The 12,162-nt window shown below is 33.0% G+C and overlaps 1 long non-coding RNA gene across 1 annotated transcript; it reads left to right on the top strand.

Moving 5' to 3' along the window:
* The first annotated feature begins 5,104 nt into the window (after positions 1 to 5,104).
* On the top strand, positions 5,105 to 6,936 carry LOC107002909. The gene is made up of 2 exons (XR_001454571.2): positions 5,105 to 5,543; positions 6,753 to 6,936. It is a non-coding gene; the product is annotated as an uncharacterized LOC107002909 (long non-coding RNA).
* The last annotated feature ends 5,226 nt before the right edge of the window (positions 6,937 to 12,162 follow it).

Genomic DNA, 12,162 nt, shown 5'->3' with positions numbered 1-12,162 from the left:
CACTAATGAAGAAGAAAAAGTTATTTATAGATGAAAATTAGGGGAAAAGGGAGGAAAATCGGATTGAAGACTGCATTCAAAATTCAAATTTTAAATTCCATGAAGGATAAGGTTGAAGGAGCTTGAATAGTACGAATTCTCAAACTGTTGTAGCCGAAAACACTGTACGAGTGTACAGTTTGTCGAGCACTGTTGAAGAAGATGACGCGGACATTCAAGCACGCGTCTCGGTCGCTTTTCCGTCTGCTATCATTTGCTACGCACTAAAGAAGAAAACCTACAGGGGTTGTTGGGTTTTGCTGCTGCAACACGCGCCTTGGAATTTTTGTACGCTGTATTTCTTTTTCTTTGTGAAGGAAAAAATGGGTCGGGTCAGTATGAGGGTATGGACTGGGTCGATTTAGAATTTCTGGAAGAAATGAAGTGGGCCTAGAATTGGAGTTTGAAAGATGGCCCAAATTTTATCTTTTAGCAGCCAAATGAATGGTTAATTTAGCCGATTCGAATTCAATCGGCTAAAATTCACATAGGTGGACTAATACGATTAATTTACGAGCTCCTTAATCCTAACGACATAACATAATTATCTTAATTATAAACTAATAACTCAAAAAATATAAGTATAATTTAAACTAAAATAATAAAATACTCACTAAAGTCAAAATCTTTTTTAGATGATTTTTTGAATATTTGTAAAAACATATTTATTAAAACATACAAAGCGACCAAAATTACTTTAAATACTTGAAAAAATATTTTGAGCTTTATAACACTATTTATTTTAAATCGTTTAAAGTTAAGAAGCTCGCAAATTAATTCCATTGGAGAAAGTCAAAATTGGGTGTCAACAACTGTCCCTCGTTTTACTTGGATTGATGCAAGAAATTCGAAAATAAAATTGACTAATCCAATTTTGACCGACCACCTCTTCATCTTTTCCGCAAAATAATTTGGTATGGACTTTAAGAATTATACCAAAAATGGGTTTCCTACATATCTCGAGCTGTATGAGAATTCAGGCCACCTGTAGTTCAATACACTCGTTTTGACGCACGATTTTGAAAGAATTCAAAAGTTACCCGATACCAAATTATGAAAAGATCGGCATGCTTGGAAATAAGATTTAAGAGCAAATGTCAGAATACTGCTAAGTTTTCAACACTAAGTCCGCCTACATATCCTTAAACTTTGGAATCAGGCTATTTGTAGTTCGACTCAATCGGTTGAAAAGGAAATCTATTATGCTAGATTTGGTTCTGGAAGAGTGACAAATAAATTGAGTATGAAAAAAAAGGCTCTTGGTGTATTGTCACTCAGATTGAAAATATGCCTTCGGCGAAAACTAAAATCCCGGATGCGGAACTGAAATCTATAAACCCAAAAAAAAGAACATGCCTTATGATAAAAATGTGGTTTGATTGTGGTGGAACAAAAAGACTTTAGAAATACAAAACAATTATCCCATGCTCGCAATTCGAATGCGTTTCTTTCGGAGGTCAACACCATCATTAGACCTCAAGTGATGCTCACAAATCTTCCTCCTTTATCTCATCCTATCTCATATCCTCAAACTACCTCAAATAACTTGCCTTTTCAAAATAACCAATATCCACATCATACCCATCGACCACCATCTCAACAAATACATCCAACAAAACCTATTTAGCTCCACCAAATGCCTCATATTCTCATACCACTTTACATGCCTATGATATACCTCAAACTTCCATTACTAATGCCTTTTATATTCCTACTTTGGAAACACACAAATTGAATCCCATTTATGTCGATTCTCATGCCCATCACCATTATAAATCAGATCTTTCTCAAAAGGATAAATTGATACAAGCTATGAAAGAAAAGTTGGAGAAGTTGAATGTTCGAATGTAACATGTTGAGGACAATAATGAGATAGAAAGGTTGAGTTTTGAGGACTTGTGCATACATCGTAATGTCAAATTACCTGAGGTATACTAACCACCTAAGTTTTAAATGTTAAACGGATATGGACATCCAAAGACACATCTAAAGATGTATTGTGAAAAGCAGGTGGGAGTTGGCCAAAATGAACAAATTCGCATGAAATTGTTCGTTATGAGCCTTACTGGAGAGGCTTTGTCATGGTATATCAATTAAGATTCAAAGAAATGGTTTGAATTTAATGTTGAGGATTCAATTGATTGGTTTTACATTCAAAATTTAAAGAGGAAACCTACAATATCATTTCGAGAATATGCTATAAGGCGGAGGTCTGAAGCTACTAGGATCAGACCCCTGATGGATGAATCACATATTAAAAAAACTTTTATGCGCTCCCAAGAGCCGCAATATTATGAGAGGATGATGCTCATATAGGATCGTAAGCTTGCCAACATAATCAAGTTAGGTGTGAAGATTAAAGAAGGTTTAAAGGATGGCACAATAGCAGATTTGAAGGAGCTACAGGCTAGTTGGAAAATTTCTCAATCTGATGGGATTAGTGAAAACAAAGATGAGAAAGAAGTGAATGTTGTGCTGACAACACATGAGTCAAAATATCCTTTGATTTATCAAACACATCCGCGTCCACTCCGTTACCGAGCACCTTCATATCTCCAAAATCCTCCACCTATATTTCCAAAGACACATATCTTTAAAAGGATACCAACACGTCGACAACCCTCTCAATTCGTAAAATCTTGATCTAAGCGTGAGAAAAATCCACCAAAGCAGTATACCCCTTTGGCTGAGCCAATAGGCCAATTATATAAGAGACTTAGAGTTTATGGCTATATTACTCCTATTCCTGAAATTGTGATGAGTACACACGCAAAATGGCTTGATCAAACTAAAATATGTGTTTATCATTCGGTGATGAAAGGGACTACCATCGATTAATGTCAAACTTTGAAAGATCAAATTCAAACATTGATTGATACCAAAGTGATACATATGAAAGAGACAAAGGCATAACTCACAATTTACTGACATTGATGAAGACGATATCATGATGTTTCTTCATCTTAAGATTCTCAAGAATTTGTGTAATTACTCGAAATTGCATTAACTTTGCAAGGATGATATGTACTTGGAGCGAGATGATGTTTCCTTTATATTTCTTATGTATTGGAACTATGTGTGACCTGATTCGCTCTTAAAAGGGATACATAGGCACTCCTATGGAGTTCAGTCTTATCATAAATTAACTTTCATATTCCTCAAGCACAAATTAGGGTAGAAATTTTAAGAGGATCTCAAAAATTCTATTTGAAGAAACATTTTCTACAAATACGAGGTTGGGAAGACATGAACTGGGGTAGATTTGAGAGATCCTCAAAAATTTTATCAAGAGTTGAATCCAAAGACATCCAAATAGAGTTCATGTCCAAGGTCTACAAGATTGTTGTTTCGACAGAAAGAAGAGATGAATCGTTACACGAATCAGTCTTTCCCTTTAAAACTTATAATCTTTCTTTGAGTGCAGGAATTACAAGTATAAGTCTCTTCAGATTATCACTATCCTCTGAAAGTTGTACTCTGCCTTTTCAAAATGCGCCAAAGGCTAAGCGTGGTCTTCAAAGTTGATTGTTACCCGAAGCTAAGCATGGTCCTTTGGAAATTGATTGGCTAAACTCTACCTTTCAAGAACTTACCCAAGATCAAGCGTGGTTCTATGGAAGTTGACTGTTATATGAGGCCAAACAAGGTTCTATGAAAGTTGATTGTTACCTAAGGTTGAGCATGGTTCTTTGGAAGTGAATTGATTATCCAAGGCTAAGCATGGTTCTTTGGAAGTTGAATGATCAAGCGCCACCATTTAAGAAGTTACCCAAGGCTAAGCATGGATCTTTGAAAGTTGATTGGTCAAACTCTACCATTCAAGAAATGCCCGAAACTAAGTATGGTTCTCTGAAAGTTGTTTGGTTAAACTCTACCATTCAAGAATATACCCAAGGATAAGCATAGATCTTTGGAAGTTGATTGGTCAGATTCTACCATTCAAGAAGCTTCTGAGACTAAGTGTGGTTCTCTGGAAGTTGTTTGGTTAAACTCTACCATTCAAGAAGCTACTCAAGACTAAGTGCGGATCTCTGGAGGTTGATTGGTCAAACGATAACATTCAAGAAGCTACCTAAGACCGAGCGTGGATCTATGGAAGTTGATTGCTACCCGTGGCTAAGCATGGTCGAATAGGAGTTCAGCACTATTTTTCTGGATAACATGGGCTAAGCATAGTCCTCCCAAACATATATGATTTGTTATCTCCTCATCTTTTTACTTTTTCATATTAAGTTTATATTTCTCTATAGTAAGTTTTTCAAGTTTCATCTTTATATAACCTTATGCTCCAAAATCCTATCAACTCAATCTTCTAGTGCATCCATTCAAAACTCGTATCATTATTTCAACTTTGGGAACTTAGTTCATTTGTAAATCTAGAACTACTCACGACCTGATTCTCGTATAACCAGAGATATGTAGGAAGCTTAATATCAAAGTCTCGATCGTACCCCTTTTTCACCTCTGCATCATTTTAATGGATCCCACTGACGTCTCTCATCGGTCAAACAAAATCGGCTACTAACTCAACATTGGTTGCCCGATAATTCATTCTTCATTCTCAAGCAACCAAGGGGCAGCTGTTGACACCCAATTTTGACCGACCTTTAACCCTTTTCTGAATGTTATTCGATTAAATATGTATTTTAAAATTTATTTTAAGTTTCAAATTTCAGTCGATTTTGCATAAAACATATATATTTTATTATGTTTACTTTATAAAATTTTGTAAATATTATTAAAATAATTTTCCTAAATTGTAAATAAATTTCGAAATAATTGTTTTATTCAAATGCTTTAAAATTTAAGTGATTTTAATTATATAAAAAATTTATAATGTTTGTAGTATTTTAATTGGATAGCAAATTACTTAATCTTCCTCAAAATTATTTTAATTTTGGCCATCTCACACACAATCCATCTTATTTAAGACCCATCTATTTTAATCTCGTCCATCCAACCCAAATGAGATCATCTAAAGATTAAATCGTGTGTGTCCATTCGAAATTAAATCGATGGTCAAAATTTGATCCTTCCACTTTCCTTTTAACCTAAAAGACCAAAACCTAAAACATTTCATTCTGCTCTCCCCATCTCCAGCCGTCGCCCCTCCTCTCTCTGACAGGCATCTCCTCTCTCCAGTCACCCCTCTCTTATCCGTCTTCTCTTTCTCCGACTGCTAACAACCTCCTCTCCCTCTTCTCTTTCTCCGACTGCTAACAACCTCCTCTCCCTCTCTCCGTCTTCTTCTTCCCCTCTCTTCTCCCTCGCCCATCTCCTCTTCTTCTCTTTTTCTCCAAGCAGCAGCAGCTCAGCAGGGAACCAATAGCAAGCAGCCGGATCAGCAAAGCAGCCCGCTCGTCCCCGCCCTTTTTCCAACGAAGCAACAACGACTCCACCGGCAACAGCTCTGGTCAGGCAAACTCCAACTGCCCAGCAACTCTGGCAAATAAGTGACGCATACATCCAAATGAAGAATATGGATAAGGATAGATATTTCCCAGGTACAAAATTTTATTTATTTGTCTCATATCAGTTTGTGTATGGACTGATTTGTTCTTAAAATTCATGTTTCACTTCTTGAATCCATGTTTAAATTATTTTTAACTTCCTTAATAGCTTCTAATTTTCCATGAATGCATGCTAATTTTAATAATTCGGATATGCTAAATGGTTACTTGGTCCTTTCCTTTAGTCAATTATGATGCCCATCGTATATACGATAAAAGCTTGGGTCTTATAATCTCGTATGTAAATTCTAGAATAATCATTGTAATTGGCAGATCTTTGAGGTTTTGAATACTATGTGAAATTTTATTTTAGCCGGACAATTTTACACTCTCTTCATATAAGTTAATGCATAATCAATTGATTAAAATGATATCTTAATACTTATTCTTGTGTAATATAGATAATAATAATAGTTTAATCTTCTGTTTTGATTGCTGAATGAGTCATTCAAATTGTTTAGTTGAATTAATTATTTCTTGTCAATTTGCTCATTCATCTAACTACGGTAAGTCAACATTATTTGTGAATATTCATTCGATTTAGGCTATAAATCTTAGTAATTTGGGGACTCCTTAATTGATCTCTTTGTCTTACTCTTGTTTGTCTTCCTATTTGGTAAAACGTAATTTAAAATGTATTCGTTTTGTCTTTCCCTTAAAATAAGGAAAGAATAATATTAATTGATCACGTCTCCTATTAATATTTTTTTTGGTTGATTCTTACTTGTTTGTTTATGACAATCTTAATTATTTCCTTGTCATATTTAATTGCTCATATAATTTAGTAAAATAAATTAATAATAAAATCTTATTTGACTCTTCATTATTTAAAGAAAAATAATATTACTCTTCCTAATTTTGTTTCTTACTTGCTTAAATTTGATATAAAAAAAGTAATTATTATTTGTCTGATTTGACTCTCCTTTAAAATAAGGAAAATGTTATTTAATTGATTCCTTAAAATATACTATTTCCTTGTAAATCATGCCCCTCTTTGCTATATAAATATCACCCCCGTGTTCTTATTTAATATTTATATTAGTGTTGCATCCATGTTTATGTGGGTTTATGGTGATATAGGAAGCATCCGGGTTAGTATTCTTATCCCTTTTCTCAATGTGTGGTCTTATATATTGAAATTTGTGTGTTGGCCGTGAATAATTATGTGTTTCTATCTATATAGTTATGATCTCTTGTGTTTAGTATTTTTGTTTAGTAGGTTTGAACTTAAGGTTCAAGATTTAGAAGAGTCGCCAAGAGAAGGAAAAACTAGACATGACGATTTTAATTGATTTAAGTTATGTATATAATTGTTACTTTGTGATAATTTGTATAAACTCCTAATGCTAACTCTATATATATGAAATATATTTGGGGGATCGTCTAAGAGGAGGGAGGGGTTTACGTGCTTATTTATTTTATTGCAATTTATTCATGTTAGAAGAGCATGTATATAGATTTAATTAGTTATAACGTATGCCTAAGATCAGAAGTTAATCTCTCGACTTAGAAACGATGCTTATAAGATTAAATAAATAAATTTTAAAAAAAGTAAGATAATTTTCAGCATAATTTAGAATCAAAATAAATTTTCTTTGAATACGTTCTTGTTACTGTTAAATGATTTTTGGGATGCATCTATTTTTTTACAATTAATTAAGATAAATTGGTCAGCATGCTAAGAATGTTTTAAATATTTTTTTTCTGTCGAATCTGCACAAGAATAATAAAATTTTGCAATTAGTATTTATTCTGCCACTTAAAATCAAGTAATAATAATTTCCTTGCATTTGCTACGTGCTAGTCTTGATTAAATCTTGTTAATAAATAAATTTTCTACATCTAATGAATTGCAAATTTCTACATCAACAATCTCCAATTGCTGCATTATGTTCTGTCGACTTTTAAAATTCTATGGCATGACGGTTTGATTTTGTTAAAGTCATTGTTCAAATTTTTTTTTTCAAACTTTGGGTTGGACATGACATGCTTTTAAAATTATACAATAAGCACTATCTTCTAATCTATAGTTAGCGGGAAAGTGAAAGGAATTACAAGGTCTAATTTCAATTTTTAAATTAAGCCGACACGTCCCCGGGAGTACCACCTACTCAAGATTTTTCAAAAAAAGATTTGTGCATTTATATGTAAATATTTATGTGATTATATTTAATCAAAGCTTTTCAACCGTCTTCAATAATATAAATTAATATTTTATAAGACTGACCTCTGATCAAAATTGTTTCTATGGTGGAGGCACGGCATCATTCCTATAAAGAAACAAACATTTTTTTAAAAAAAAAAACTCTATATAAATTGCTCAATTTTCAACGCTTTATTCTTTACACATTTTATGATTGTTTGGGGTAGCTTAATGAATAAAATAAAAATTATCTTTTATATCTATTCGTGCAAATTTTATCCTCTCGCTTGTATTTTTATTAATTTCTTAGTATTGTGTTATTTATGTTATCACCTTAGTTTTGCATGCTTAACTAATTAATTAAAATTAACAAAGTTACTCTAACTATTTAATATTATCACCTAGCCATCATGTTTAAATTAAGTAAATAATAAATGAAGTGATCTAGTTGTTATTTGTAACCCCACATAAATTGCATGAGATACGACCGGGACCCACATTTGTGACTTCGAGGGATGCCTAACACCTTCCCTTCAAGGTAATTTGAATCCTTACTCTGATCTCTGGCTCTTTGACCTTAGTTAGACTTAGTTAGGTTAGATATGTGACCTAACATGCCTTAATTCGTCAGGTGGCGGCTCTTCAATAACCAAAACCTCAAAAGAGTTGTTAGGTCGTGCACAAAACCTGTTTTGATGAAAAATGGGGCGCGACAACCCACATTAACGTCATAAATTAGGGTCATGGGAAAATCATGGATTCATAGGGAATTTTATCTTAAAACCACCATAAAACAACAATCCAATCTTAATATATGACAATTAAATCATAAAAAACGTTATAAAAAATCCATGACCTAGAATAAGAACTCTTAGTTTTGGAGGATTTCCAACTATGAAATTGAAGGTTTGAGGACTTCATGAATTGAAAGTTAACCATGAATCAAGACTCACATACCTTAATTGAATATTCCTTACTAAATTGAGTGGAAAAGTTGAGTCCTTAAGACCTAGACCTTGACTCCTTCTCTTCTTCTTCTTCAATGGAGGTTATAGAGAGAGAATTATTTGGAGTGGAGTTGGTTACGATTTTGGGTTTGGAAATTATAAAGTTTAAAGGGTAGTTAATAGTTTAACAAGTTTTAAATAAGTCTAAATAATCAATATTGATCTTACTTCAATACAACTAACCTAGGAATTTACTAATTTGTCCTTCTTAAGGTGAGTGGGGTCACGCCCTGTACTGCAGGTCCATGGATGGTGTCTGCAACTCTTCATTTTGGGGTCTTGACCTACGAGTTGGTTACACAGGGTGTGGATGGACCTATGCCAGTAGGTCCCATCCGTAGGTCCTAATTTATTTGGCAAATTTTGGTCCTTGGGGCAGCCTTGGGGTTAGACTTTAGGATCCTCTTCAAGGACCCTTGGTTGGTCCTTGGGGGGTGGGGTCGTACCTTGACGTTTAACCCCTAAGCCCCTCAACCTAAGATTGTGAAATCATTTTACAACATAAAACTCAATAACTCACAAGTAAGACTCTACTTTCACCTACTAGCTTTTTGAGTTGTAAGAAGTGGATATATTTTTACTCTTGATAGAAGACCAATCTCTCGGAAATCTTCCAAAAAAGAAATGTATCACTAGCTCTATAATGATCTCTGAGCTAGGTGCTCAAGATAAGGCCGGTAAATAAGTTGAAAGACTCCGAAACTCTTTAATAGATACTCTATTTTAGCCGAAACCTTTGGCATCTGTATGTCTACACTTTGATAGTCAAGATTCAACATGTGGGGAATGTAGCATGATGCATAAGAGAAAGTCTCGTAATATAATACATAGACATAAAACTGTTAGAAAACTAAATTCTAGTAGAATTATCATAATTGACTTATGTAAATTCAAAGAATAATGTGTTCGGTCCACTTACAAAAAGGCCTAACTAGAGTGAGAGAGTTGAATGGGTTTATGGCTTAGGATAAGTCATCATGGCGGTAACTCTACCTAGGAGACTAAAGGTCCCTAGAGCTAGGTTCAAGGATAAAAACAAAGTTATAATTGACAGTTTGACATTGTCACCGAACTCAATCCACTCTCATGATGAGGACAATGCTCAAGAACAAAGATAAGACATTAAGGCTTGTTGTCAGTTAATAAAGCTTAAAATTTTTAATAATTTGCTAAGTTTGGCAGATTTAATTAGATAGTGTATCTACGCGATAAGACAGTTAAAAATCACTTGTCTGAGTGAAGTGTAAGTCGTTTTAAAGAGGATGGTTGTAAAAATCCCATATCTCTACAGACTCATGAAATCCAGAGGTGTTCATTACTGAAAGAAACACAACAGTAAGAACCATAAATTGTAAAGAGTTGATTATGTGACATATGGTTGTTTAGGTATACACCAAAATTTGACAGTTCAAATATATTAAATCTACCGATTGACCGAGTATATCCGACATATATTTACTATAGAAAGTTCAAAGGAAAACCTACTTATCCATATGCAATTAATTCTTGCTTGTAAAGTATACACATTTGTCCGTCTCTTTTGTCTTGAAGTCATTTCACATTCATGCAGGGGGATTGTTTGGTTTTAAAAGGTGTGAATAGAAAAAGAAGAGTTACAACTTTTATGAAGAGTTGTGACTTTTATGAAAATTTGTGACTTTTACAAAGGTTGTGACCTTTTTGAAAGATTGTGACTATTCTAAAGGGTAGCGACCTTTCCAATAGGACACAATAAGAACCTTTTCGCACTACCCTTTGTTTTCTATAAATTGAGAGATTTCCTCTCATTTTAAGAGAACCAATTTTTCTAGACTTTTTCTACTACCAAAATGTAGTATTATAAGTGTATTTTACTAACGTTGCGTAGTTCGCTGACACCGTGATTTTAGGTACCGATACACCGGTGAGTAAGATTGTTCTATCCTGAGAGGATATATTCCATTAATCTCAGATAATTGAGGGGAATGATTTCCTTAATGGGACATTGTGCATTCAGTGGACTCGATTTTCTTCTTTGAGAAAAATATTTTGTATATAGCTTCTAATCTGTTTCAGATTCTATTTTCTCCACTAGTTTTAATTTTTCTAGTTTTGTACTCTTTAAACGTTGTTGTTTCTTACCAAGTCCTTCACAATTTTGTTATAAGGGGTCGTTTGGTGTTAAGGATAATATCAAATAGTCTTGGGTTTAAAGTATAATACCACATAATTTGTTGTTTGATTGGCAAGTTCAGGATAACTTATCTCGGGATTAATATTTAGCACCGAGATAAGTTATTCCTCTACCTTGGGTGGTATAGTAATCCCGGGTTAATATAAGTAAATGACAAAAATATCTCTTTCAGTCCTTTTGTTACTTCACTTTTTACATTCATGAAGGGCATTTTTGTAAACAAATAAATTGTTCTTAAAATTTTATTATTTTGCATACAACAAATCAAACACTCAATAAAATATAATTCCAACATAACTTATCGAATCATAACTAACCCCAATATAATTTATCCAATCAAAAGTAATCTCGTCATAATTTGAATTCAAACCAAACGACCCCTAAATATCGTAGGAATATAGGATGGACAAAACTTATCCCCAATACTATTAATAATCTTGGGATTAGTCATCCCATCCTGTGTAACCAAACAAGGGATTAAGAGATAGTAAAATTTTATCCGACAACTTTCTCTTATCCATAAAACCCAAACAAGGAATTAAGAGATAGTAATATTTTATCCGAATGACAACTTTCTCTTATCCATAACACCAAACGACCCCCGACTCCTTAACTAATTAATTAAGTTGATAAGTTAAACGTTAGTTAGTCGGTGGGGATCACAAGTTTGTTAGTTATATGTATATATATATATATATATATATATATATGTATATGTGTATATATATATATATATATATATATATAAAGTTTGCGTTATTTTTGAATAGTTTTGTCATTTTTATAACTTTCAAATAATATATATGTTTTACATAATTATGTATATAATTAGTATATATTATGATTATTCAAAAAAAAAACCATCTCAAAAATATTTTAATTTTAGTAAGTATCCTATTAAACTAGTTTAGTTTAAATTATTTTTTTTATATCACTAGTTTACAATTAAAATTATTATTTTTTAATTAGGAAGCTCATTATTTAATTAATATTAATTCTTCTTATTTAAGATTTAACCGAATTTTGCAAATTAAATATGATTTGGCTAAATTATTAATTCACTTAGTTATATCTCACTTTAAATCCACCAAAAGATTTTAGCTTTGGGCCTTTTCTATAATCTGCACCAGCCCATATCCAATTTCTTATCTTATAATAAAAGAGGCCCATCAATATTGCTATAACAAAAATTTCCAGCCCATACTAATTCTTCATTTATTCCAGGCCCAATTTTATTTTCAGACGCCCCAGGCCCAATTACATGCCCATTCCAGCCTACATTATTATTCC

The sequence above is a fragment of the Solanum pennellii genome, chromosome 11 (genome assembly GCF_001406875.1).
Source record: "Solanum pennellii chromosome 11, SPENNV200".
In the NCBI taxonomy this organism is placed as follows: Eukaryota; Viridiplantae; Streptophyta; class Magnoliopsida; order Solanales; family Solanaceae; genus Solanum; species Solanum pennellii.
Note: the sequence above shows the minus strand (reverse complement) of the source record. Positions and strands in the feature narration are given on the sequence as shown.